General features: G+C 45.5%; 6 non-coding genes across 6 annotated transcripts; all 6 read left to right on the forward strand.

The window, feature by feature from the left end:
- The first annotated feature begins 15,049 nt into the window (after window positions 1-15,049).
- Window positions 15,050-15,185, forward strand: LOC142491783 (small nucleolar RNA SNORA1). The gene has a single exon (XR_012800534.1). It is a non-coding gene; the product is annotated as a small nucleolar RNA SNORA1 (small nucleolar RNA).
- A 275-nt stretch (window positions 15,186-15,460) lies between these two features.
- On the forward strand, window positions 15,461-15,587 carry LOC142491792 (small nucleolar RNA SNORA40). The gene has a single exon (XR_012800542.1). It is a non-coding gene; the product is annotated as a small nucleolar RNA SNORA40 (small nucleolar RNA).
- Window positions 15,588-16,171: 584 nt separating this feature from the next.
- LOC142491789 (small nucleolar RNA SNORA18) lies at window positions 16,172-16,297 on the forward strand. The gene has a single exon (XR_012800539.1). It is a non-coding gene; the product is annotated as a small nucleolar RNA SNORA18 (small nucleolar RNA).
- Window positions 16,298-16,485: 188 nt separating this feature from the next.
- Window positions 16,486-16,611, forward strand: LOC142491790 (small nucleolar RNA SNORA18). The gene has a single exon (XR_012800540.1). It is a non-coding gene; the product is annotated as a small nucleolar RNA SNORA18 (small nucleolar RNA).
- Window positions 16,612-17,009: 398 nt separating this feature from the next.
- On the forward strand, window positions 17,010-17,083 carry LOC142491793 (small nucleolar RNA SNORD5). The gene has a single exon (XR_012800543.1). It is a non-coding gene; the product is annotated as a small nucleolar RNA SNORD5 (small nucleolar RNA).
- A 1,388-nt stretch (window positions 17,084-18,471) lies between these two features.
- Window positions 18,472-18,609, forward strand: LOC142491780 (small nucleolar RNA SNORA8). The gene has a single exon (XR_012800531.1). It is a non-coding gene; the product is annotated as a small nucleolar RNA SNORA8 (small nucleolar RNA).
- Window positions 18,610-27,361: the final 8,752 nt, after the last annotated feature.

Genomic DNA, 27,361 nt, shown 5'->3' on the forward strand with positions numbered 1-27,361 from the left:
CCTCTCTCTCCGTGAAGCGCCTCCACCTATAAGGGATCCCTGCGTGGGCGGGATGACTCCTCATAGGACACAAAGCCCTCCGTAATAACAATATACACCACACAATATATAATATATATATACATATACAAATGAGGACTGCGCTTGAGTATTAGATGACAACAGTAAATGGAGTAAAAATTAATTTAAAAAATAGTAAACAACCTAGTATAATATTGTCATGGGAGAGGGGGTTTGGCCCGGTATTAAAGGGCTTACACCCCATTTGGCCTCCCCCTGCTCTCACCTGGGAGGCGAGGGGTTAACTGGAATGATGTCCAGTACTGTAGTTATGCCCCTGCTTCAGCACCAACTGTATCCCCCTGTGAATATGTATTGTTCCCATTCCAGTGTCTGCACCAACCCTTACACTAGGATAGATGTGGGAGGGAAAGGGTTAATGTAAATTCTGTGTTTATGGCCCTTTGTCCCTTTTCCCGCCTTTGCAGGCTCCATTTTGCAGTCTCTCCATAGGTCGCCATTACAGCCCATGTAACCCTATGGAGATTCTGGCGATTTGGGCCTGATATCGTAGAAGACCTGCAGGTGGCGCTCAAGAGGAGGAGCGGTGGTTCCCCACTGAAAGTGAATGGAGTAATGCAGTTCAATGGGTATTCCTGGAAGCCGACCTCCGGAAAGGAAATAAAATTCCTTTTGTCTCTAGATGTTAGGAACCCCCTCAATTGACCCCAACAGGGTCCGTCAATGAATGGCGGCGAGAAAGGGTCGCGCCGGCCAGGATGGTCCTAACATTGACTGTAATGGCGGAGAAAGCCGCGTGGCTTTCAAACACTAAGTGTGAAACAAGGTAAACTGCAAACCCATAACTCCGGTTCCATTGGGATCCGAGGGTTGGGATTTGACAAGGATGTAGTCACTGCTCCGGCATGACTGCATGGCAATTTCCAGCCCTCTCCCCTCAACCGAACGGAGAAGGGTTAACTGTGAAAAAGTGTGTTTCCCATTAACTTCAATGGTAGCGGAGGTCCCATTGAATCCTATGGTGGCGCCGGCCCATGCATTTCCTATGGAGGCACCGGCCATATTGATTCTAATGGAGGAAATCCGCGTGGCTTTGATACAGCTAAGTCCGAAAGTGTGTAAAGTTAAAACCCATATCCCCGGTTCTGTGAGTACCAGAGGGCTGGGATTTTGGTAGCATGTAGTCACTGCTCCGGCATGACTGCATGGCAATTTCCAGCCCTCTCCGTTCAACCAGCCGGAGTATGGGTAAATGTGAAAAATAAGGTTTTCCCATTGACTTCAATGGCGGAGTTGCTCCATTGAAAGCCTATAGCGGCGGAGCCCATTGATTTCAATGGGAGAGTGAAATGCAGTGATTTCTTTTAGCTTATAGCGGAGAATCCTGCATTAAAGTTAATAGGGGATTTAAACTTATTTTTGGTATCTCCGGTTCTGGGGGTCATGAAAGGCTGATATTTGGCCACTATGGCAAAGGTCCTCCAGTATGAGGACCAGTCAAATTTCAGCCCGCTCAGACCCACAGAACTAATTATTTTAATATGTGTAGATATTAAAGAATATACTGTTTTGCAAGGCTGGTATAAAAGCCCGGGAAAGTTACTGGCTCTGCTTTATGTTAATGTTCAGGAGGGCGACCCTTTGTCTACAACAGCCCCCCTGATCAAAGACTTGACCACTCTGATTGTGTACAATAGGGCGGAGAAACGCAGAGCCTGAGTGGTCTGTAAGTGCCATAATTCACACTTACAGACAAAAGGGTTTCCTTACCAGATACAAGTCTGATAGACTTTTAGGCGCCCAATGTTAGGGTATGGGGCTGAAACTCCATATAAACGAGTGTAAGCCCTATACCCAGTGTCTTTCGTGATGTCTTCATTTGAACCTGTATTGCTGAATGAATTGCCAATCCTGTACCTGATTGCTTCATTACCCAACCCCCCGAAGTAAGTGCTATATTTTGACTGTTATTTGTATTATCTTGTGTGTTCACCTATTTAAGGAATAAACTATCTTTATTATATCTAAGTCGTGTTCAATTCAACCAAGATATTTGGTGTATATTATAACCTATCACTAGCTACCATGACAGGCTTATAATAAACTGGTGGCAGCGGTGGGATTGAATTGAACCTGTATTACAGTTTACTGCGGGACTCTGTAATACAGTTGGAACTCAGGTGAATTGCGAGTTCCTAAGGCTAATGATATTGAACACACAGTGTACAACATATAACACAAGATATGGCACCACCTCACTGTTCCCCTACTTGTGAGAAGCATTGCCTCCGGAACGCAAATGCCAGCCATCCGTGTGACTGGAGCCGGGCACCGAGACCGGAGGAATGTCTCAAGTCCGAGCGGGAACCTGCAGCCGGTAGAGCTGAGAGAGAGGCGGCGATCGGAGAACACGAAACCCGGAAGGCTGAGCTACGATCCACAGCTGCAGCCGCTGTAACCACCAAACCGCCCGCAGAGCAGGGAATGGACCCAGCTCCGGGACGGCAGAGACTTGCAGAGGTAGCGGGTGATCTCCGAATCCACGGGAGTATTGCCGCCGGAGGGGCACTGGCCGTTGCGGTGACCAGTCCGTTTACCCCTGAAATGCTGGCAATGATTACTCGGTGGAGCGATCGGAGCACCCCGGAGGAGTGGACACAGTTCCTGTCTTTGCCGCTGAACGGCTGCGCTTACCCCCTCCATGAGCCCGACGCTCGAGCAACTTCGCTCTGGACTCAGCAGCCTCTTGCGGGAGGGAGTCCACCGGCAGCGGAGAAGCTCCGGAACGAGCCTGGCGCTTGGACAACTCCGCCTTGGATTCAGCAGCCTCTTGCGGGAGGTGATCCACCGGCGGCGGAGAAGTTCCGGCAGAAGCGGCGGTGTTATCACTGCAACAAAGCGGGCCTCATCAAAGCCCGATGCCCAGAGAGTGAAGATAGGTGTGCTGCGTTCCTCCTCTTATTGTGAATGCTGATTGCCGGTTATGGCGGCTGAATGCAATTTCTGGCAATAAGCATTCACAATAAGAGGAGGAACGCAGCACACCTATCTTCACTCTCTGACGAAGCGCCGCACAGGCGTGAAACGCGTAAGAGGAGGAGATCTTTTGCACCCATCTCTGTCTGCACCATGATGTGTTAATAAAGTATCCTTTTAATCACACCGCTGCTGTCCTGTGGAGTCCTGTTCTGCTGTGATCTGCACTTCTGCATCTTGTGGCTACCTGACTGTATACTCACCTACGCAGAAGCACGCATCCAAGAAGACAAACGGGCATGGTTCACGTGAGTCACTGTACTTCAATATTGTACTGGGAGGTATACTATAGGTGCTCATAGGCGTATGTTAGACTGGATCCTTATTGGGAGTGATGTGGTGGGGCTTATCTATCTCCATTCACCACACTCACCAGGACATCATACAAATGTCTCATTTGCACGCCCACCTATATACCTGAATACTCACTTATCACACACCCAGCCCAGTGTTCCTCTTCAATCAAGAAACTGCCATTGATAACAGGTTCATTACCTATGGTCATTAGAGCAATATTATTGAACTATGTTCTCCTACCTTGCAAGGTTAGGATTAGCTAGGGAGAAGCGGAGTGAGGGAAGGCTGCAAGTAGGTAGCCAGCACAAGGTCTCAATAAGAGGAGATAGGCTAGTGGTAGCCGGGTAGAAAAAGCAGCAGGTATGGCAGCTACAATTCCCCATTACCCTGGCGGAGCCTCAGGGGGTCTCTCAGATCAGCAACCCCCTGTTGCAGCCTGGCTATGGGCTGGAGGTATCAAGGGCAGTGGCAAGCTTGTGCCACCCCAGGGATACCTGCCAGCCAAAAGCTAAGGCAGTTGCATCTGAAAAGATGCCCCTGAGCTCATCCCTGGTAAGGGGGAGACAAGTTCAGGGAGATAAGTGCACTCAGGTAGTCCGTGTCTAGGTTAGGATTGCCTAGGGGGGAGCAGAGTGAAGGTGGGCTGCAGGTAGGTAGGCAGCAGGAGTCATCAGCAGGGGCTGAGGTGCTGAGCCTAGGAGAGGCTAGGTAGGGAGGCACTGTAGGGCAGGGGGAGATAGGAGGTCAGTGGGGTGTCAGGCAGCTGGTAGAAGCTAGGGATGGGCTAGGGAGGCAGGTCCCTTGTTCTGACTTACCAGGAGCGACCCCCATGACAGATTTCCCAGGGTTCCCAGAGGTAGGGCTGTGGGGAGGTAGGCAGCCAGGAGAAGTAGCCAGGGCTAGGGGGGGTACAGCAGAGGGTTCTGTCCCCAGGGCAGCCAAGGTTAGCTACAGAGGGTAAGGGCAGCATAGTGGAGGGTAGAGGAGTGATGCTAGCCCTAGCAGCAGTGGTGGTAGCAGGTGTTTATCTCCTGGCCTTCAGGTTTGAGGTGGCAGGAGCAAAGCATCTGGGTACCAGGAACCCAGGTACAGGTTACTGGGGGATTGCCTTGTCCCAGGAGGCAAAGAAGAGGGTAGTAGTCAGCATCCCAGGTGGTTTCTGGAATCCAGAAGTGATGCCACTCGGGGTGGGGACTGCCCTAGAGCCAGGGAGGAGAGGCATAGGTATAGCGGAGCAGCAACAGGTGGGCACAGGGCCAGGGCAGGTAGGGTCCCTACAGGATAGTGACATAGCTCTTTCCCAGACTGGTTTGATGGAGAAGCGACGGTCTGTGCTTGTTAGCTGGTCTCCCGCTGGTACAGAGACATGCCAGTCTCTGGGCAACATGCAGCCTGGTCTGCAGAGGGGCCCCTTCACTGTGGTCTTGGTTCACCAGGCACTGGGTGGGGGCAGAGGGTGGCAAAGGACAATGCCCGGCGGCCACGTTGGAGCCCTGCTCAGCAGAATCTTGACTTCACAATCCAATGTGGCCAGGACAGGGTACTGGACAATGCCAGAGGACAATTTTGCCAGGCGAACCCCTCATTTATTTATTTATAAAATATTTTACCAGGAAGTAATACATTGAGAGTTACCTCTCGTTTTCAAGTATGTCCTGGGCACAGAGTAAAACAAATAATACATGGTTACAAGTACAGTTACATAAATGAACAAGGAATACATTATATACAAGACATTGCGTGCATAGTTAAAGAAAATATATATTATGAGCGTATGAAACAGTTACAGACCAGATTAAAGTGTGAGACAGCCTTAGATTTGAAAGAACTTAAGCTGGTGGTGGATATGAGAGTCTCTGGTAAGTTGTTCCAGTTTTGGGGTGCACGGAAGGAGAAGGAGGAACGTCCGGAAACTTTGTTGAGCCTTGGGACCATGAATAGTCTTTTGGAGTCTGATCTCAGGTGATAGGTGCTGCATGTGGTAGGGGTGAGGAGCTTGTTCAGGTAGCTGGGTAGCTTGCCCAGAAAGTATTTGAGGGTGAGACAGGAAAGGTGAACTTTGAGCCTAGACTCTAGTGATGACCAATCTAGTTCTTTGAGCATTTCGCAGTGATGTGTGTTGTAGTTGCATTGGAGAACAAAACGACAAATTGAATTGTAGAGGGTGTCAAGTTTGCTAAGGTGGGTTTGAGGAGCCGAGCCATATACTATGTCTCCATAGTCAATAATTGGCATTAGCATCTGCTGTGCAATACGCTTTCTGACCAGGAGACTTAGGGAGGATTTGTTCCTGTAAAGTACCCCTAGTTTGGCATAAGTCTTGGTTGTCAGGGTATCAATGTGCATCCGAAATGTTAAGTGGGAGTCAAACCATAAGCCCAGGTATTTAAAAATAGTGACAGGTGTTAGGGTGGTGTTAGCGTTGGTTCTAATCAGGAGCTCAGTCACTGGAAGCTTTACAAATTTAGTCTTGGTCCCAAATACCATTGCTACAGTCTTGTCAGTGTTTAAAAACAGTTTGTTTTGGGAAATCCAGTTTTCTAGTCTCAAAAAGTCAGACTGAAGTATGTGTTGAAGGTCAGAGAGGCTATGGCTGTGTGCATATAGGATTGTGTCATCTGCATACATGTGTATTGAGGCTTCCTTACAAGCTGTGGGAAGATCATTAATGAACACTGAGAAGAGTAGGGGCCCCAGAACAGAGCCTTGCGGGACACCACAGGTGATATCCAGGGGGTTGGAGTTAGAGCCTCAGGACTTAACAAGTGCTTCAAGGATGCCAGTAGTGTCCCAGTGCCAGGGTGGGCAGCTGGGTCACAAAGCACCCTTTGAGCAGGGGAGGTGTGATGGGAGAGGGGGTTTGGCCCGGTATTAAAGGGGTTACACCCCATTTGGCCATCCACTGCTCTCACCTGGGAGGTGAGGGGTTAACTGGAATGATGTCCAGTACTGTAGTTATGCCCCTGCTTCAGCACCAACTGTGTATCCCCCTGTGAATATGTATTGTTCCCATTCCAGTGTCTGCACCAACCCATACACTGGGATAGATGCGGGAGGGAAAGGGTTAATGTTAATTCTGTGTTTTATGGCCCTTTGTCCATTTTCCCGCCTTTGCAGGCTCCATTTTGCACTCTCTCCATAGGTCGCCATTACAGCCCATGTAACCCTATGGAGATTCCGGCGATTTGGGCCTGATATCGTAGAAGACCTGCAGGTGGCGCTCAAGAGGAGGAGCAGTGGTTCCCCATTGAAAGTGAATGGAGTAATGCAGTTCAATGGGGATTCCTGGAAGCCGACCTCCGGAGACGAGCTGGCAGCCAGCCAGACCGCAAAACCGCAAGAGCTGAAACATTGTCAAAAAATAATTTTGATCGCGCAATTGGCGTGGGAACTAGGGCCGCGGTCAAGTTCACGGCCAATTGGCGTGGGAACTTCTGTTCTAGGGCATCTAGAAATAAAATTCCTTTTGTCCCTAGATGTTAGGAACCCCCTCAATTGACCCCAACAGGGTCCGTCAATGAATGGCGGCGAGAAAGGGTCGCGCCGGCCAGGAGGGTCCTAACATTGACCGTAATGGCGGAGAAAGCCGCGTGGCTTTCAAACACTAAGTGTGAAACAAGGTAAACTGCAAACCCATAACTCCGGTTCCGTTGGGATCCGAGGGTTGGGATTTGGCAAGGATGTAGTCACTGCTCCGGCATGACTTCATGGCAATTTCCAGCCCTCTCCCCTCAAACGAACGGAGGGTTAACTGTGAAAAAGTGTGTGTTTCCCATTAACTTCAATGGTAGCGGAGGTCCCATTGAATCCTATGGCGGCGCCGGCCCATGCATTTCCTATGGAGGCACCGGCCATATTGATTCTAATGGAGGAAAGCCGCGTGGCTTTGAAACAGCTAAGTCCGAAAGTGTGTAAAGTTAAAACCCATATCCCCGGTTCCGTGAGAACCAGAGTGCTGGGATTTTGGTAGCATATAGTCACTGCTCCGGCATGACTGCATGGCAATTTCCAGCCCTCTCCTATCAACCAGCCGGACTATGGGTAAATGTGAAAAATAAGGTTTTCCCATTGACTTCAATGGCGGAGTTGCTCCATTGAAAGCCTATAGCGGCGGAGCCCATTGATTTCAATGGGAGAGTGAAACGCAGTGATTTCTTTTAGCTTATAGCGGAGAATCCTGCATTAAAGTTAATAGGGGATTTTAACTTATTTTTGGTATCTCCGGTTCTGGGGGTCATGAAAGGCTGATATTTGGCCACTATGGCAAAGGTCCTCCAGTATGAGGACCTGGCAAATTTCAGCCCGCTCAGACCCACAGAACTAATTATTTTAATATGTGTAGATATTAAAGAATATACTGTTTTGCAAGGCTGGTATAAAAGCCCGGGAAAGTTACTGGCTCTGCTTTATGTTAATGTTTAGGAGGGCGACCCTTTGTCTACAACAGCCCCCCTGATCAAAGACTTGACCACTCTGATTGTGTACAATAGGGCGGAGAAACACAAAGCCTGAGTGGTCTGTAAGTGCCATAATTCACACTTACAGACAAAGGGGTTTCCTGACCAGATACAAGTCTGGTAGACTTTTAGGCGCCCAATGTTAGGGTATGGGGCTGAAACTCCATATAAACGAGTGTAAGCCCTATACCCAGTGTCTTTCGTGATGTCTTCATTTGAACCTGTATTGCTGAATGAATTGCCAATCCTGTACCTGATTGCTTCATTACCCAACCCCCCGAAGTAAGTGCTATATTTTGACTGTTATTTGTATTATCTTGTGTGTTCACCTATTTAAGGAATAAACTATCTTTATTATATCTAAGTCGTGTTCAATTCAACCCAGATATTGGGTGTATATTATAACCTATCACTAGCTACCGTGACAAATATATCAATAAATCATATAAACTCTACTGATAATGAATCAATAAATAATAACCATAAATGAATAAAAATGTGCTGTGGATATCATATAAAATAAAGGTGTATATACAGACTATTTAAAATGTCCTTCTGAGTCTATGAAAATACCAGTCCAATGCAAGAGGAAAAAAAGCACTAAATAGGATCCAGGCAGCCTCTAACAAGGGATGAAGGCCCCCAAGGCTGAAACGCGTTGAGTGTTAGCTATTGGCAGCTACATGTGATTTTTCTGGCGTGACTCTTATTGTTTGATGCAGCGCTGATGGATTTTTTAGACCTGTTACGAGCAAACACTGGAGCCTAATCACCTAGGACTGATCCCCTTCGCTAACCTGTGAGAGCTGAGTATTATTTCCCCTGCTGCCTGGGGTTATCAGTCTATGTGGAACTTACACCCATGTGTGTCTGGATTTGCCTCCAGTACTGGCACTCTGCAACTATGCACAATCATGTTTCTGTTTGCTTGTGAACTTTGACCATAGCTACTCCATGCATCTTGCTGTTCTGACTACTCATTATTTTTGGTATTTGTTGATCAGGGTATGAGTTTGGGTATTACTTTTTTCTCCCCTGTATAAAAAAAATTTCCCCCTTGGTTTAAGTTATTTTTTTTTTATTATATACACTTGTATGTATATAGGATTATTGATGTCTTACTTTTCCTTGTGCCTTTAGTTACACATTATATTTTGTAGCGAGGTTTTTTTCTCCAAGGGGTTTTTTCTTTGTTCCATCTAGCTTTTTTGTGTTAATTTATATTATTTATCTGCAACATTTTTTAGACACAATTTAGTTATTGGTTCATTTATTAGCATCTATCTTGAGAGAGTCACTACCTATGTATTTTCAGCTGCCATTAGTATGTTCATGTTTTTAAGTTAGTGTTTCTTGCTGCTCTATTAATAAAATCTTGTTCATTATCTGCTTTGACAGAGCATCCGGGTCTTTTTGCTGTATTCTATATTATTATTTTGGTGGTATATTATAGAGTGCTATTTAAGGGGATTGTCTTTGTCTCTTTTGTGTGTTTTATATATTCATATATATATATAATCTTTACTATACAAAACACAGTAGAATAAAAGCATACAAACCCTGGGGTAGCTAGCCCCAAATAACCCCGTAGGTGCTTGTGCACATGTATACCGTTGTCCAACACACTACCACCCACAAATATATGTGTCCCAGGGCAGCGCTACCCTCCCTTGGCCAGATAGTCCACATTGGGTACCTTCCTGGGTGCTCCAGTACCCAGGTGAAGCTTTCTGATGGTTGTTGAAGCAGATCCCACGCAGCGGGGCCTCCGACAGCAATGTCCCTTCTCGCCTAAGGTCCCGGTCCTCCACGTGTTGTGAGTTCCAGCCGGAATGTCTCACACAATTGTCCCAACAGCTGCAGGCTGGTCCCAGGCCGCAGTTCGCCGCGTGGATGTCCGTCCACAGGTACAACAGTGCAGTGACTGATATAAAAGGGGAAGAGTCCCTATCTGTGGCCTTCCCTACAACACTTAATTGGTTGTGACTCAGGGCCTAGCTGAGGGGCTAAGGGGCAAGGTCTGGCCTAATCCAGGAAGCTACTGCTCCCTGGACACTACCTTCCAGCTTGCCACCTCTGTCAGCTCTGATTCGCGGGCTCTCCGCCCACGGAGAATATCCTGCTCCTTCAGGCTGCTTCCAGCCCATTGGCTGGATCAGCCCACATAATCTCCCTCCCCCCCAAGGATTCTGGAACTCGTAGTCCCGCTTCAGTCTATGCGGAGCCAATCCAAGATGGCCGCTACGCTGGCCACAATGCCCATGCGCACCTTTTTCCAAGATGGCCGCCCCCTGCTAACTCCCGATCACGCGGAACTCCGCTGATCAGCTGATCAGCAGAGCAGCTACCCCTCACTGGAGGTAAGAAGGCTCTGCTACATCCTCCCCCTGGTGAAGAATTCAACGGCCCGCTTGAGAACAATATATGTACAATCACTTATATAATAAAAATGCATATCATACATACAACTTAACTCTGTACAATAGCATCTAAACAATATTTAAGTGGTCATTATAGAGGCAAACCAGCTCAGAGACACTGCTGAAACTCATAGTGAGGTGAATCATACGCCATTCTCACTGTAGGGCGTCTCACTCTTTGACTCATACAAGTCTCTTCTCCAGCATCTTCTTGGTTGGAGAGACTACCATCGGCTTGAAGCCCTGGCCCTCTCATAAGGTGTAACTCTTGAGTTACAGTGTCAATATTAGGGATGAAACTCGGACTCCTTGAGTCGAGAGGTCGACTTGCTGAAGCCACTGAATATGGTACCCGACTGACAGAATTCTTGATTCTTCCTCTGGTGTTGCCCACCAATCTCCTTGTGTATCAGAAGAAGTACCTTCCATTGGATCTGAGTTCTCTTCCATTAAGGCCTCTGGGGCTCTACTGGAATCTTCCTGTTCTCATGAAGATGTTACTTCCAAGGGCTCTGTGTCACTCTGCCTTACTTGGAGAATAGGTAGCAAATGATTTCGGTGCCAGACCTTTATCCGGCCCTCCGAATCCTTGATGCAGTAGACAGGAAGCCCAAGCATTTGTGGCTCCACTTCAAAGGGAGCCTCTCGCCATCGATCAGCTAATTTGTGCATCCAGGTTCTGGAGAAGAACCGTGTCTCCAGGCTGAAGTTCCCGATACTGTACTTTACAATCGTACCTCCGCTTATTGTTTTTGTTTAGTTTGACGGTGGCTTCTTCCGCCAAGCTGTACGCTCTCTGGAGGTTGTCCTTCAGCTGCTGTACATACTTGTAGTGGGTCATTCACTTTGAACTTTCTTTGCATACTATTTGCTTTGAGACTTACCTCTGAACCCTCATTGAAACAGAGTTTGTGATGACTAATTGTATATGACTGATTCCTGCTCCGGACTCACTCATTTATGTTTATCGCACTACCTAGCCACGACCTATAGAGTCTGGGTCAGTCTGTGCTCTACAGACCATTTGTAGATTATTATATCTCATGACAACAGTTGTTATGTATATCTTAGTTTATTTAGCGCCACCCAGGTACATAGCACTTTACAATGCACGTGACATCATATTAAATATAATTAGACTGTAAGCTCCTCGGAGCAGGGACTCCTCTTCCTTAATGTTACTTTTATGTCTGAAGCACTTATTCCCATGACCTGTTATTTATATTATCTGTTATTTATTTGATTACCACGTGTATTACTACTGTGAAGCGCTATGTACATTAATGGCGCTATATAAATAAAGACATACAATACAATAACACATAATGGGAATAAGCGCTTCAGAGATAAAATAGGAAAAAAGGAGTCCCTGCTCAGAAGAGTTTACAATCACAGTTTATGTGTATCTCTTCACGGATTCGACTATGTGTGCTGACTGCTCTACTGATATAATATCATTCACTCCTCTCTGGTTTATTTTAATTGTTCTATTGTTCGTTGCATTACGGTCCATTTGGCATACATGTTGCTACTCCAATGGATTTTGACATGCAGGTCACACCCAGGGTTGCCACCACTTCGGGTTTGCCTCAGAAATTATGGGTTCGGCCAACTATGGGTTTACCTGAAAAATCTCCGGGCGACGGCATCTCCGTCTGCAAATCCTGTCAACATGGCTCCACGGCGTCAAATGGTGCCAGGTTGCCATGGCAACGGGATGCTTTGATGTCACGCAGCGTCACGTTGCATTGACCATGGTGCGTCACGTGATACGCCGGCACCATAAGGCTAAGGCCCCGCTCCCTCAGTCAGCGCGCCCGCACTGCAGACAGGTGGGGCGCTGACAGACACAGACCGCGATATGCGGTCTGTAGGGAGCCGGAGCGGGAGGTGGGCGGGAGTGGGGGCGTGGCTTGAGCGGAGGGACCCGCTACTCCCCCCCCTCCCTCCACGGGCTGCAGGAGGGAGCTGCTGCGGGCTGCTGTAAGGTAAGCAGCTCCCTCCCCCTTCTGCCACAAAAAAAAAAAAAAACACACACACTACCTTGAGTAGGAAGCTGCCTGATGACAGCTCCCGCTCCCGCTGCTGATTGGCTCATCAGCGTCACCGCTCGGGATCACAATTTTCTTGAATCGCCTGCCGGCTGACGCGTCACAGTGCGTAGTGAGCCGTCAGCGAGGGGGGACTGGGACCGGCTTGGGAGGATTCCCCTGCTGGTGGGGAACGCCCGCGCGGCCGGGCTCAGCGGGTCCCAGCCCTAAGGCATCCTGATGTCGTGGCAACTTGACACCGCATGCCGCTGTGACGTCGCATGGTCAAGTTGTCATGGCAAGGCACGCCACTTGATGTAGCAGAGCCATACTGACTGGACCTTGCAGGAGGAGATGCTGCCGCTGCTGAAGGTAAGAGAAATAAATATATAAATAAAATAAATGCAAAAAAATGTAATTGCAAAAAGTCTCCGAGTTCGCTTCCAATATATAGATATCATTATTTAATGAACTTTAGATTGTGTTAGGCTATAATTATTTTGACCTTTCTTCACTTTCTCAATAAATATATATATATTCTTCATAAATTTGCATATTGAGTGCATCATTTTTTCCAGAATGCTTTCTGTGCTACAATAATTGCGTGGTACTTTTTGTTTGATACGTTTGCATTAAAAAAAGACCTGGAAACAAATCGCTGACAATAATTCACGAATTTATTCTGCCAATTTGTAAAGAACCAAGCGGGAAAACGTGCAACTGAGTGAAAGACAAGGACCGAAATCATGGAAGATGAAACTGATATTTGTTTGCCCTCTTCAAACATGGCCGCCACGGACTTGTTTCCCGCAAGTAACTTCATTCTAGCTCAACATTGACGTCAGAGGAAAGAAATATATTTTTGTGTTTTCCATTCTGTTCGTGGGTATCGCGAGATCTAATACGTCACCGCCTCGTGGATAATGGACTGCGCACACGCCCTCTCCCGCCCCCATCCCAGCGGGGTATAAAAGCTCAACGCGCGCCATACTCTTTCTCATTCCTCGGCTTCACGGATCAGGTATGGTCGGAAGGGTGGTTTTGTGCGCGCTGAATGGTTGATGCTTTTCGGCCCAGCATTTACTGCGGACCTCCCCGAGATCAGTGAGGTGTACGCGGCTTTCCCTGGCGCGAGGCTAGGGGATTGAGTTAGAGTTTCTCTGTAGATTGGGACCTGGCGCGCGTATGAGCGCTCGCGGTGTCCTCGTGTGAGCGCTGCTCTTGCGTGGAGCTGCACGTGTTGCAGGACGCGGCAGCTCACTGTCTCAGTTCTACATGTCTCAGTTATAGCTTTAATATTTTAGTGTATGGCATAGGGCATTTATGCCACCTATTACTTTATTTAATAATTGCTTTTTTTCCTACTCTAGCATCAGTCTTCAATAATCGCTTGTAAATCTGCTTTCGTACTAGTATTACTTGCCCGTTTGCTACATACAACTTCCTATTTTAGCAGACACCATGCCTGTTTTCAGCTCCTATAGGACCATATGTACCTATTATTTTTGTCTGATAAATTGCATTGGTATTACTAGGAATTACCTCCGTCCAGCATAAGTAGAGAAACGGTGGTACCCATTTTATAGCCTATACCAGCGTTTCCCAAATGGTGGGTCGCGACCCGGCACCGGGTCACGGAAGCAAAATTGCCGGGTCACAGTGAGGCTGGCCGCACGGCGTCCCCCCCTCCCTCCTTGCAGGGTACACCCCTCCCTCCTTGCGGCGGCCCGAGGTGAGGTGCGGGACAGTGCTGAAGTGGGGTGTCAACGGTGATTCGCTGACTCGGGCTCCTACTGCAGCCCCGCATCATGATTTTGCCGCCCATGACATGCTCCGCCCCCCCACAGGACACGATGCCCGGCGTGATAGGAGGTTGGAAGTGGTGCGGGGGCGCACCTGTGCCTCTGTTCCTCGCGCTCCCTTCCCCTCAGTCCCCTTGGTGCAGGGGGTGGGCAGTGGTGGCTGCGCGGTCGTTGGCGGGCAGAGGGAGGCGTGGAGCCGCCTGCTCGGATCAAGGGCCTTTCCTCTCTCCCCCGCCCCCCCCCCCCCCCCCCCACTCACATCCGTCGCTGACTCTGTAATAAATTGTGTGTGTGTGTATATAAGGGAGTGTGTGTGTATCAGTGGCTGTGTGTGTGTATAGGGGAGAGAGTGTGTGTATCAGTGGGTGCGTGCGTGTGTATATATAGGGGAGAGTGTGTGTGTGTGTGTGTGTGTGTGTGTGTGTGTGTAGGAGAGAGAGTGTGTATCAGTGTGTGTGTGTGTATCAGTGGCTGCGTGTGTGTGTATAGGGGAGAGATAGTGTGTGTATATATAGGGGGGTGTTTGTGTATCAGTGGCTGTGTGTGTGTGTGGGGGAGAGAGTGTGTGTATCTGTATGTATGTGTGTATCTGTATGTATGTGTGTATCTGTATGTATGTGTGTGTGTGTGTGTGTCTGTGCAGGCCAGCAGTGGCTGTGTGTGTTTGGTCTGTCTGTGTGTGAGTGTCTGTAGGTCAGTGACTGTGTGCATCTGTGCAGGTCAGAGAGAGGGTGGGGGGGGGGGAGGGAGAGAGAATAGAGGGGATTGGGAGAATATATGAAATCTGTATGGACATTCATAACGGTTTTATTTTACCTATAGGCGATAAAAATTTTAGTGGGTCACGAAAGAGAAGTTCAAAAATAACCGGGTCACGGAAAAAAAAGTTTGGGAAACGCTGGCCTATACCATCTCTTGGTGATTGACATCTCTGCTTCACCTTGTTAAATTGCAGGAAGTTTGCCTTATTTGCCACCTACAACGCATGCCTTGATGCATATCTGGGCGCAATCTGTCATGAATGTGTCCATCATCCGCAACGAGGCTACAGAAATGTTCAGGTTTTGCTTCCATCGTGTAAAAACAAAAATTGCAATGATGACAATGAGACCTGCAACATATTTTTAAAGCTGTGTCGGAGGTTGTCCCTTTGAAACAGGCTTGCTTTGGAAAGCTTTGCACGCAGGGTATTCCAGCACCAACTGGATGACAATGCAAATAATGGTGTGCCTGTATCTGTCATCTCTAGGTACAAGATTTTGGCAATGGCGTGTCCTGTCTGGTTAGAGCCCCTGCATGTTCAGTGGGACATGAGTGCGGGTCCATGGAAATGGTGAGTACACGCGACTAGTGGAAAACCCGTTAAACAACTAAATGAGTTGTAATTGCTAACGTAAAGCACTTAATATTGTATGTGTGGCCTAAATATGGGTACAGACTTGTATAAGTGCTGATATCAAAACCTTCTCTTGCAACCCACAACTAATTGTTTGGTATGAGTTGTTACTTACGGGAAGGGACACATTCTCATATATTGGTCTGTTATGCCCTGAACTATTAATGTAGCTTCAACCTTGTTTTTCTAAACTGAATTTACAAACTAATTTTTATAAAATGGAATCTAATGTTTGTATATGGCTTATTTTTAGGCTGGTCATACTCTGGTGCAGTTTCTCCACACTTACCTGAGTCTTGTAAGGTAAGATTTCATTAATACAGTACAGCACATTTATTTATTTTTTGACAAATGTTCTACAAGTGCAGCTATTTAAAAAAAATAAGTCTGGCCTTGGGCTATATAACTACTGCTGCCAGAGACCCCAGACTACACTGTAAAGCAGACATATTTACTGTAGGTGCATTTTTTCTCTCTCGGTGTATTGATGAATGGCAATGTTCAACTGCTCTGAAAAAGCATGACTGACAGTAGCCCATCTGAACAGTTAATGTGCTTAAATAAACTTTTTTGTTTTTTTCATGTATAAATATATTTATATTACCCTTGCTTTTGTCATTAGGTGTACATGTAAAAATTGTCAAGGGGAGCCATCAGAGGTAAGTTGAACACATTGCTTTGGTTACAAGCCACCCTAATTGTCCACTCGCCAATTGAGGTCTATCCCGATGGGACTTTGCTGTAGGTTCGTGTCGTTGGAAATGCCTCAGAGAATAAACTTGCAGTTTCGCTTTACCTGCTTAATATGTATTTAGTGGGATAAGACTGCATAACATTAACATTACTAAGTATTCAAGTATTTGTGGTTGTCAATTGCTTGTTCTGACGTTTTTCTCTCTGTTAGGATTTAGCGTCACAGCACAAACCTTATCATCCTGCAGAGTCGTGCTTGTAGCTATCAGAGGTATGTTAATATTGATTTGGTTATAAAAGATCCTAATTGGTCACTCGCAAAAGACTTCAGCAATTGAGGTCTATCCCGATGGGACTTTGCTGTAAGTTCGTGTCGTTGGAAATGCCTCAGAGAATAAACTTGCAGTTTCGCTTTACCTGCTTAATATGTATTTCGTGGGATAAGACTGCATAACATGACCATGTATTTGTGGTAGTCAAAACAGGTTGTCAATTGCTTGTTCTAATATAGTTTTTTTTTTTCTACCTTCTATAATAGGTTTGGTTTTATTTTGCTATGAAGCAAAATCCTGTCATCCTACAGAGTTGTGCTAGGTAAGTGCTTTCAAATGTGAATAAAGGTGCAGTCCCACTTGACAATATTTCTACTTCATTCAATGTTGTGATGTGACATGTGTCGGGCATTAAAGCAGAACTACATAAGAATTATCAGCACATTCTATAAATACATTCGGCTTCTGCTCATACGAAACAGCAAGAAATGTTGCAGTCGTTCCAAATCACATGGCTAAATTATAAAAATAAAAGGACCAATTAAGTGGACTGCACCTTAAAAATACAATCTATTTCATTCTTCAGTTCATGTGATGAATTTTCAATGTTCAACTGCTGTATGACTAAAGTGTGAACTAAATCTGAACTTCTGACAAGAACTGACTAGACATGCAATTGCCAAAACAAGTAATATCTAATAAAAAACAAAGGCCAGCGCAACATACACAATTACAACATATAGTTCAATGCTTATCTGCTCATGAGTAAGGCCTCGGACATGGTCCAAGACCGTGCTGAGGGGAAACATTATCCTTATCAGCACAGCTTTTTAGACGGCGCGTGTGGAACTTCAGCCGACAAGCCAATGGCAGTCCGTGACGTCGGCGCAATAGCTCCGTCTCCCACCCAGCACACAAGCTCGCTGACGCTCATGCAGGGACAAAATCTCCTGCATGAGCGTCAGCGCTGCCCAGCGCCGCTCCCTGCACCATATCCCAGGCCTAAGGCCTCGTTCAGGGTGCCTGCTTCGCGACGCGCGCATGTTCAAAACAAAGTAATGTCAATATCAGTTGTCAGGGTAGAAGCTACCCTGTAGCCTAAGTACGGAGTTGACTCTTGCTACAGTTTGCATAAACTCAAGTTGTCTTTTCAAGCTGCAGCAGCATCACTGGTACTTCGTTAGCTAATCAAATCATTCTTGATTATGATTTGAACAGCAACACCCATTCCTATGCAGAGGTGGGTCTACAGACCTCAATGCTAGCAAAGGTCTGCTAGGTATGATGTGCACACATCGCCCAGCAGACTGACGCGCGCCTTCCACCTCCTGTCTCTGCCACCCTGAGCGAGGCTTAAGGGTCATTTAGTTTAACTCTTTGGCCAAAAGGTTATAAGACTGCAGCCACTTCACAGCATGCCCTATCTGCAGGTCCTAACACTACCTAGCACAATTCTCGTGTACCTCTTCTGCTTGAGGGAGAGACCATACTGGGTCTGTGATTCACAGGATTAAAACGGTTAATTGGAAAGTGGGGCAGGGCGAGCTTTAAGCCATGGGGGGGAGGGCCTCACCTCCAAGCAACAGTTGCGTAACAAATCAAGATCCAAACCACACCACTTGGTGTAAAGTGTAATGATCATTACAGATCATTAACCTGTGTTGTAATAGCATGACAAAATCAACTTTGGTTATGGATTGTAAGAGCAGAAGCTGAAACTTTGTCATGCAACAAATGTCCATGAGTTGGCAAAGTGCATCATTTTAACTGCAGAAGTGCTGTACCGGAGGACAAACTGCCCTATTTGCCAAACGTTTATGTAGTTTTGCCTAAGATGCTAATTGTAACTTGTTTCAGCATTGCTTCTTATACCTGAGTGGGATTAGAATGGGCTGATTACTTTAGTGACCTGAAGTTTTATTTATACTTTTTTGCAGATTGGATTGAGTCAACAGTGGGACAGTACATGCTGCTTTCCATGAGGTAAGAACTATGTGTACGTGAAAGTTTTTTATTTGTCTTCCCCCCCCCCCCCTCTGTTTGCATATGCACTGGATGGTATCTGCACCCAATGGCTTTTTCCTGTTGAGGTGTTCATTACGCAGTGCTATATTAACTCAGCAACTTGCATCGTTGGTTTTCAGGCCTTATGTGTTTGCAAACCTGGTTTTCTGCTGATACATTTGTTACATTGTATACTATTCTGTGCCATTGCACCTATAATCTTCTAAATTATTATTATTTATTTTTTTACCACAGGTTGTAGCGGCTAAAGTCTAGGGATGTGCAGGTAAATATTTTACTTCTGGCCTGGTGGCGAAAACAAGTTTTATGGTTAACTGCTGTAAAATTGTGTGGTCACATTACCAAAGCTTCTATGAACTTCAGTTTCTGGATTGCTGTGGACGTGACCAAAAAACAGCACTTCAATTGGTTAATCATCTGTTGCTATTATAGCACAGTATATAAACCCTTTTGAAGAACACACTTTTTTTTTTTTTTTTTTTTTTTTTTCTATTGACTGCTAGAATAAGTCTGCATATTGGTATTGACTTTTGCTTTTGTTTTCAGGTGTATTAAGGAGGATTGCAATAATTTGAGGTAAGATTATCACATCTGTCAGTGATCCTCATTCTTATTGTATGTACGGTTCAGAATCCTGTTGTGGTCACTTCAAAGAGAGCATGTCTGGCTTGAAACCAGCTGTTCTTACGCTGTGACCCTAAAACAAATTCCTCTACAGGATACTATGGGCACTTGACTTGTGTGTTCCATGGTCTATTATTGAGGAGATACATTTAAAAAAAAAATTGTTCATCATTAAAACAAGTAGTTTCTGCATTGACAGATTTCACCCATGTCTGAAACAGAATTCAATTTGACTTGGTTTCCTTTTTCTTCTAGGTTTTTCAGCTATAAGGAAACAAAGTGAAACTACATTGTCCCTGCCCTCAACTTTGTACTTTGTTGTTCTTGATACTTTCGCCAGTATATTTTGTGAAATAAAACCATTAATGGTAAAATACTTGAGCATGTCTTTTGGCTAGTTTATTTGCAGTCATTTTGGGGAAATTGAGGATTCTATGCAGGGTGCAAAAAATGTTTGCTTATTGCCATTTAACATCTGTTTAAGGCACCTACAAGCATTGTCTGCAGTAACACTTCATGTCTCAATGTTTAATGCAAGAGTAATTTGCTGCTACACAAACTGTTCTCTTTTCAAATATTGGGTCCTCCCTGTGGACAACTGTCATGTTTACTTTCCAACTTTTATTTATTATTTTTTTGCAAAAAAAAAAAAGTATAAAAATGCATTAGCACAAAGTGTTCTGTTGGCAAAAACTAGATCATTAGCCATGGTAGCTTCACACACTGGTCTTCGGCAAGTGACTATCTACCTATTGCTCAGGCACCATAAAAACTAGATTATAAGTGTGTGCTGTACACTATCCTGTAATTGGGAAGTGCTTTGAGTTCCATTGGGAGAAGCAGTATATTAAATAGAACTAAAGTAAGAGTCCTTCCATTCCTGCTATCTTCCCTAGAAAAAAAGATCTTAAACCTGTTATGGGGCATCTGGAGTGCTAGACTCTATGTTGGGGTGGCTGCATCATGGGACACATGGTTGAAACTTAAAGAATGGTAGGTGGCACTATCCTCTCCACTGAGGTTTCTGCCACAAAGTTGTGAAAAATGGGGTGCAGAAGAATATGGTAGTCATCATTTTGTCTTGTGCTTTCTGCTATGAGTTGAAAGGGGCAAATTTGCTATTAGAATTCACAAATGTGAAATATACTTGTGACTTCATTTAAAGAGGCATTTGCCTACCATCTACTTTATATACTGCCACTATTCAAGAGATTCCCCTTAACATAGGGAGACACCAGTGCACAAAAAGCACACCTAGAACTTATTCTAATAGTATATGCAAAGTATATTTAAATGACTCCTTTTGGGCATTTTTCTAATGTGTTTTTGTTCACTGGTCTTACTATACCAGAATCTGTTTCTAATTTGAGTCTTAAACTTGACCTAGCTTAGGGCGGGGGGGGGGGGGGGGGGTTGACATTAGCAGAGGCCCTGTGCTCTTCCCCAAAGGCAGTTAAATGAAATGCCTGGAATTGCATGATGCCTCTGCAACTTCACTTGCCCTGTGTTGCCACCCATGTTATCATTTCACACTGGAGATATGGTAAAGGGGAGGGGTGTGTGCAGGGGGGAAACTTTGCAGACCTGGCTAGGTGAATTGAATGTGTGAATGATGGCTGCTCGCAGTATTGCAGACATTTGATTGAATACATGTACACCTTTTTGAATATTCAGCCATATATTGAACTTTGGAGGGGTTGGGGGGAGGCGGGGGGAAGAATTTATGGACCTAATTTTGACACGTGCCCATCTCCATGAGAGCCAATGGCACTTTCTGTACACTTTTTTTTTTTTTTTTTTTTTTTTTTTCTCATGTGCAACCCCCAATAGTTGGGCAGAAAACATACTCTTAACTGACTTCCCAAATCTAACAATGCTAATAGCAAAGGTTTGGCTGCTTTTATTTGGAGAGGAGGGGTGGGGGGGATTAAAAGTTTAATTTTCCTAAGGACCTTACTGTGGAAGTTTGTCAATTGGGGTGTTTTGTTGAACCTTATCGCACCCAGTCCTCTGAACCAATAAAGAGAAGAGGCATGGTCTCTGGCTGAACACATGGTGTAGACATGGTGTAGACATGGAGATCCCAACTTTTAGACATTTAAAAAATGGTAGCAATTACCCAGCTGAGACCCCTTAAATATGTCACTGGAATTAGTTTTCTTTTGACTTATGGGGAGTTGTTACTAGACAAAGTTATGGTGGGTACAACAAGTGACAAAATACCTCCACTGTACAGTAAAATAATGTCACTTGTGGGTACATTTGCATGCCTCAAAGGTCTGCAACCCTCTTTCCCCATTATCGCATAGCATACAAGTACTTCCACTGCAGCCAGGGATTCTGGGTAATGATATGCAAATGAGCACTCACTATCCAGAAGACTAATGAATTTCTGGATTCTCTGGTAGCAAAGGGACCAACAAGTCGTAATCATCACTACCAAAGGGGTCCAGAATAGATGGCCAATCCTGTAAGTGAAGCAGTACATTTGCTGATAAAACCGTGTACACTGTCAGCACATCAAATTCAACTTTGTTAATCGATTTATTTGAAATAATAACTTCTCAATTTGGAATACACACAAGGATAGGGAGGAGATGACCTCAGCAGAGCAGGATTGGTCTGCCGGACATCTTTGAACATAACCTATTTTTAATGAGAAGTCGGTACACAATTTTTTTCAAGGGAGTAAATTTTGAGCAGATTAAAAGTATATATTATATTTTTTTTTTTTTTTTACAGCAAACTTGTGTAAGAACAAAATTAGAAGAGGGAGAGAAAATTGGGCACTGCTGAAATAGAAATGAGGCTGGTAGGTAAAAAATTAAGTCTCTTAATTGGGCATATAAACCAAATCTAAAAACAGCACACATCCCCGGATGCGTTTCCCGCCTCTTAGGGCGCTTTAAAAAAAAATGGGTTAAGGACCACCTGATCTCTAAGGCCTCGTTCAGGGTGCAGGCTTCGGAGGGAGGGCGTGCTGCCGTGGGACACAAAGTATTCAATTTGAATACTGGTTGTCAGGGTAGCAGCTGCCCTGTCTCCGAAGCCCGGAGTTGACGCTGGCTACAGTTTCAATAAACAAAAAAATCGTTTTTTGAAGCTGCAGCAGCGTCAGTGGGACCTAGGCAGCCAATGAAATCATTCTTGAGAATGATTTCATGACTGCAGCTTGGATTCCTAACCTGCCGTGTGTAGCCCCGCCTCCTGAAACAGTCTGCTGGGGATGAGCACACATCGCCCAGCAGACTGCCGCCCTCCCTCCAACTCCTGCCTCTTGCACCCTGAACGAGGCCTTAGTTTATGCTTAACAATAATACCTACCAACTTTGAGACAAATATAGTTTATCCCTTTATTAGCCTGGCTGTAGGTTAGAAGCACTTCACCAAAACGATCATCCTACATTTTTATCTGGGGGGTGCAAGATTTTCCAGGGGGGGCGCGCAGCGGTTGCAGAGGCCTTGCGCTCATCCCTAAAACATTTAAATGAAATGCTGGGGGATCGCATGAGGCCTCTGCAAGTTGCCTTACCTTTGTCGACACGAAGGTACGTGACCCCGCAGCGTAATTTGATGTCGAAGACAAGGTAAGGAGGGTGGTGTGTGCGAGCAGGGAGGTGCAGACTGAAAAGTTGCACACCCCAGTTTTAGAAGAATAGGGAAGCACTGAGGCCTATTTACTGCATTTCAGCGTACCAAAAGCAGTACTTTTGTACTCTGCATTTTACCTCAAAGTGGCCGAGTAATCCTCCCATCTCTCACTCAATACCCCACTCAATCAAACACACACTCAATTGGAGGGTTGGATAGGCCTCCTTTAAACTTGGTTGTGTCGATGGGAATGGTTGCAGGCTGCATGCAGAGCTGAGATGGCTGCATGACGCAGGCGGATGTTCACATCTGCCTAACGTTAGTCCCAGAGTCCTGTGAAAATTCAGACAGGCAGCAAAGAGGGGAAGGAATTGACAGCGGAGCAAGGCCCCCACCCCACAGCAAGCATGAGATGCGGCAGAGGCCCCAGCAGCATGCTGGATGTGGAAGTTGGGCTCAACTTCTAGCAGCGACTCCTGGCTCCCACGTGCTCTCTGGCACCCTCCGCCCGGCAGGGTTTAGTGGCATGCTGGTTGCGCTGCTGCCAAGTTTATGGAATATGGCTGTGGACAAGCAGCCCCAAGCACATCCTTCTTAAGGCCGGGGCCATAGAGGCTTCAGGAGAGCGGAGGCGCGCTAACGCTGAGGCTCGCCTGCTAAAGTCAGCGCGATTCCACAGACTTGCAGGCGAGCCAGCGTGCGCGAAGGGAGCCGGGGGAGGTGGTTGGAGGCGGGGCAATGATGTCGTTGGCCAATCGCCCACGACGCACTGACGTCAACGGCGCCGTGACGTTGACGCTGCTTCAGGCTGATTGGATGTTTTCAGCCGACAGTGCGCTGAAAAACAGCTTGGCTGTCGGCTGAAAATTCCAAAGCCTCAGCACGCCTGCGGACGCTCGCGTGAGCCCCCTCTCAAGGCATCCTCATTGAGGATGCAGGGGCTCAGCGCGGAGCGTCCGCACGGCTGAGCGCGGCCTGTCCTATGGACTCGGCCTAAGGCTGCGTGTATAGTGGGTGTGCGTGCGATTTGTGCTCATAGGGTTTGTGCGATGGGGAGGCGTGGCCGTGATGTCACGAGCGGTTCATTGGCTGAACTGCACACGTGACCCGGCCATGATCCAGCCGTCGCGAAAAGACAAAATTATTTGTTTTTTCAAAAATCTGCCTCTTGGTTGCTCTTAATTGGTCGCGTGCACTATCCGAGGCCTCAGAAGAGGTCTGTTCGCACCGTGCTCGTGCACGCCATTGCACCAACTATAAACGAGGCCTTAAAATAGCCCAGCGCCAGCAAGAGGCAAAATGTAATGTCTTCAGTTCTTGATACAATATTTTGTTGCCTTTTTAACACTTGTACCTCTCCAACTAAAGAAAGTCAAGTATCAGGTTACAAATTGTTATGAGCTCTTTTATAATGTCACCTTTTGCAATAAGGCACATATACTGTAAGCTTATCCTAGGTGATAATAGCATAATAGATAACACTGAAAATCAAGAAACCTGAAAGTAATAATAACCTAAAAACCTAAAATAAGTTATACAGTATATCGCCTGGCTGCTTCTAATTAATAACGTTTCCTGATAGCTTATTAACCATACTTTATGTATATATACAATTGAAGAGAAGTTTTAGTTTTGTCTCAAAAAAAACCTTATTGTGACCAATTTAGCAAATATGCACTTTAGCAATGTAATCAACTTCCGTTACACCTGCTTTCTGTGAATTATTTACCTTTAGGAAAGTTAAGTAATGTTTTCTTGTCATTGGTGACTTATCATGCTTGTCCTGTCCCTGTAATGATAACATCCTAATTATGTATTGAAGAGTAAGACCAGACCAATGAGAAGAGCTGTCCAGATGACACTGCATAACACTCAGTGATATCCCAAGCGATAATATTTACCATGCTTACCAATTTGAAAATAACTTTTTGAAGTGAAACATCTATGCTGACACCTACCAAATTAAAATTTCCCTTGGAGTAAATCACCTTCATGGTGACGGAAGTGCAACCACGGAAGTGACGTCACTGTTGGTAGAAGAGGCCGGCAGTGTTGACAGCTCGGCAGGCATGCAGAGGCCTCCCGCGCTCGACGCGCATGCGCAGGAGCTGTTGCTGCCGGCTCTTCGCGCGCCTGGCAAGTAGCCACCGGCTGAGCACGCCTGCAGACACACACGAGGAATTCACAGTTACTATACATATAGAAGTGCAAATAGGTAAAACTTCTTTGTGTTTTGGCACTGAAATTGTGTTTTGATTTTTAATTAAAAAATATTACCATCACAAATACAATTTCTGTGACAAAACACAAACAAGTTTCACTTAAAATGCGCGTGCTCGGCACACACTTTTTTATTTGAAAGCAGCAATCCACCCAGAAGCCTATGCATTTAACTCATATAATGTTAGTAGCTTGCCCCCCGATTGTGCCCTTTTCTTCTTTTAATAATGTTCTTTAGTTTTAAGAATAATAATTTTCTTAACTTTTATAACCTGGTTACTGTAGTAACCTTCCTACTGCACTGGACCCTGGAGAGAGCTTCATGTTAACTTCCAGAACAATTACAGCAGCAAAACATGTAAAATGTTATATGTGGTTTTTTTTTAAAATAAATCAGTATTAAATAATAGTGACTGTTTTTTCATTTTCTTTTTATTCAACTGTTAATGCCATATTTAACTAGTTTTAAAGCATCCTTTGATTTCTATAGCAGGTTTTAATCCACCTCCCAAGTAGTGCAAGATATTTGTAACACTTTCCTGTTTAGGATAATTTGTTGTAAATGTTCTCAGCTGTTTAAGCTGCAAACTGTAACAATAGATAATGTTACCTTGGTAATATAAGAATACATTGCAGCTGCTGAGTTAGGCCTTGACCCCGCTGCCCACAGCGGACGCTGCACGGACGAGAGCCCTCCCCTCAATGGCGCCGGGCCATTTCTCATGTGCAACCCCCAATAGTTGGGCAGAAAACATACTCTTAACTGACTTCCCAAATCTAACAATGCTAATAGCAAAGGTTTGGCTGCTTTTATTTGGAGAGGAGGGGTGGGGGGGATTAAAAGTTTAATTTTCCTAAGGACCTTACTGTGGAAGTTTGTCAATTGGGGTGTTTTGTTGAACCTTATCGCACCCAGTCCTCTGAACCAATAAAGAGAAGAGGCATGGTCTCTGGCTGAACACATGGTGTAGACATGGTGTAGACATGGAGATCCCAACTTTTAGACATTTAAAAAATGGTAGCAATTACCCAGCTGAGACCCCTTAAATATGTCACTGGAATTAGTTTTCTTTTGACTTATGGGGAGTTGTTACTAGACAAAGTTATGGTGGGTACAACAAGTGACAAAATACCTCCACTGTACAGTAAAATAATGTCACTTGTGGGTACATTTGCATGCCTCAAAGGTCTGCAACCCTCTTTCCCCATTATCGCATAGCATACAAGTACTTCCACTGCAGCCAGGGATTCTGGGTAATGATATGCAAATGAGCACTCACTATCCAGAAGACTAATGAATTTCTGGATTCTCTGGTAGCAAAGGGACCAACAAGTCGTAATCATCACTACCAAAGGGGTCCAGAATAGATGGCCAATCCTGTAAGTGAAGCAGTACATTTGCTGATAAAACCGTGTACACTGTCAGCACATCAAATTCAACTTTGTTAATCGATTTATTTGAAATAATAACTTCTCAATTTGGAATACACACAAGGATAGGGAGGAGATGACCTCAGCAGAGCAGGATTGGTCTGCCGGACATCTTTGAACATAACCTATTTTTAATGAGAAGTCGGTACACAATTTTTTTCAAGGGAGTAAATTTTGAGCAGATTAAAAGTATATATTATATTTTTTTTTTTTTTTTACAGCAAACTTGTGTAAGAACAAAATTAGAAGAGGGAGAGAAAATTGGGCACTGCTGAAATAGAAATGAGGCTGGTAGGTAAAAAATTAAGTCTCTTAATTGGGCATATAAACCAAATCTAAAAACAGCACACATCCCCGGATGCGTTTCCCGCCTCTTAGGGCGCTTTAAAAAAAAATGGGTTAAGGACCACCTGATCTCTAAGGCCTCGTTCAGGGTGCAGGCTTCGGAGGGAGGGCGTGCTGCCGTGGGACACAAAGTATTCAATTTGAATACTGGTTGTCAGGGTAGCAGCTGCCCTGTCTCCGAAGCCCGGAGTTGACGCTGGCTACAGTTTCAATAAACAAAAAAATCGTTTTTTGAAGCTGCAGCAGCGTCAGTGGGACCTAGGCAGCCAATGAAATCATTCTTGAGAATGATTTCATGACTGCAGCTTGGATTCCTAACCTGCCGTGTGTAGCCCCGCCTCCTGAAACAGTCTGCTGGGGATGAGCACACATCGCCCAGCAGACTGCCGCCCTCCCTCCAACTCCTGCCTCTTGCACCCTGAACGAGGCCTTAGTTTATGCTTAACAATAATACCTACCAACTTTGAGACAAATATAGTTTATCCCTTTATTAGCCTGGCTGTAGGTTAGAAGCACTTCACCAAAACGATCATCCTACATTTTTATCTGGGGGGTGCAAGATTTTCCAGGGGGGGCGCGCAGCGGTTGCAGAGGCCTTGCGCTCATCCCTAAAACATTTAAATGAAATGCTGGGGGATCGCATGAGGCCTCTGCAAGTTGCCTTACCTTTGTCGACACGAAGGTACGTGACCCCGCAGCGT

The sequence above is a fragment of the Ascaphus truei genome, chromosome 3 (assembly GCF_040206685.1).
Source record: "Ascaphus truei isolate aAscTru1 chromosome 3, aAscTru1.hap1, whole genome shotgun sequence".
NCBI lineage: Eukaryota > Metazoa > Chordata > Amphibia > Anura > Ascaphidae > Ascaphus > Ascaphus truei.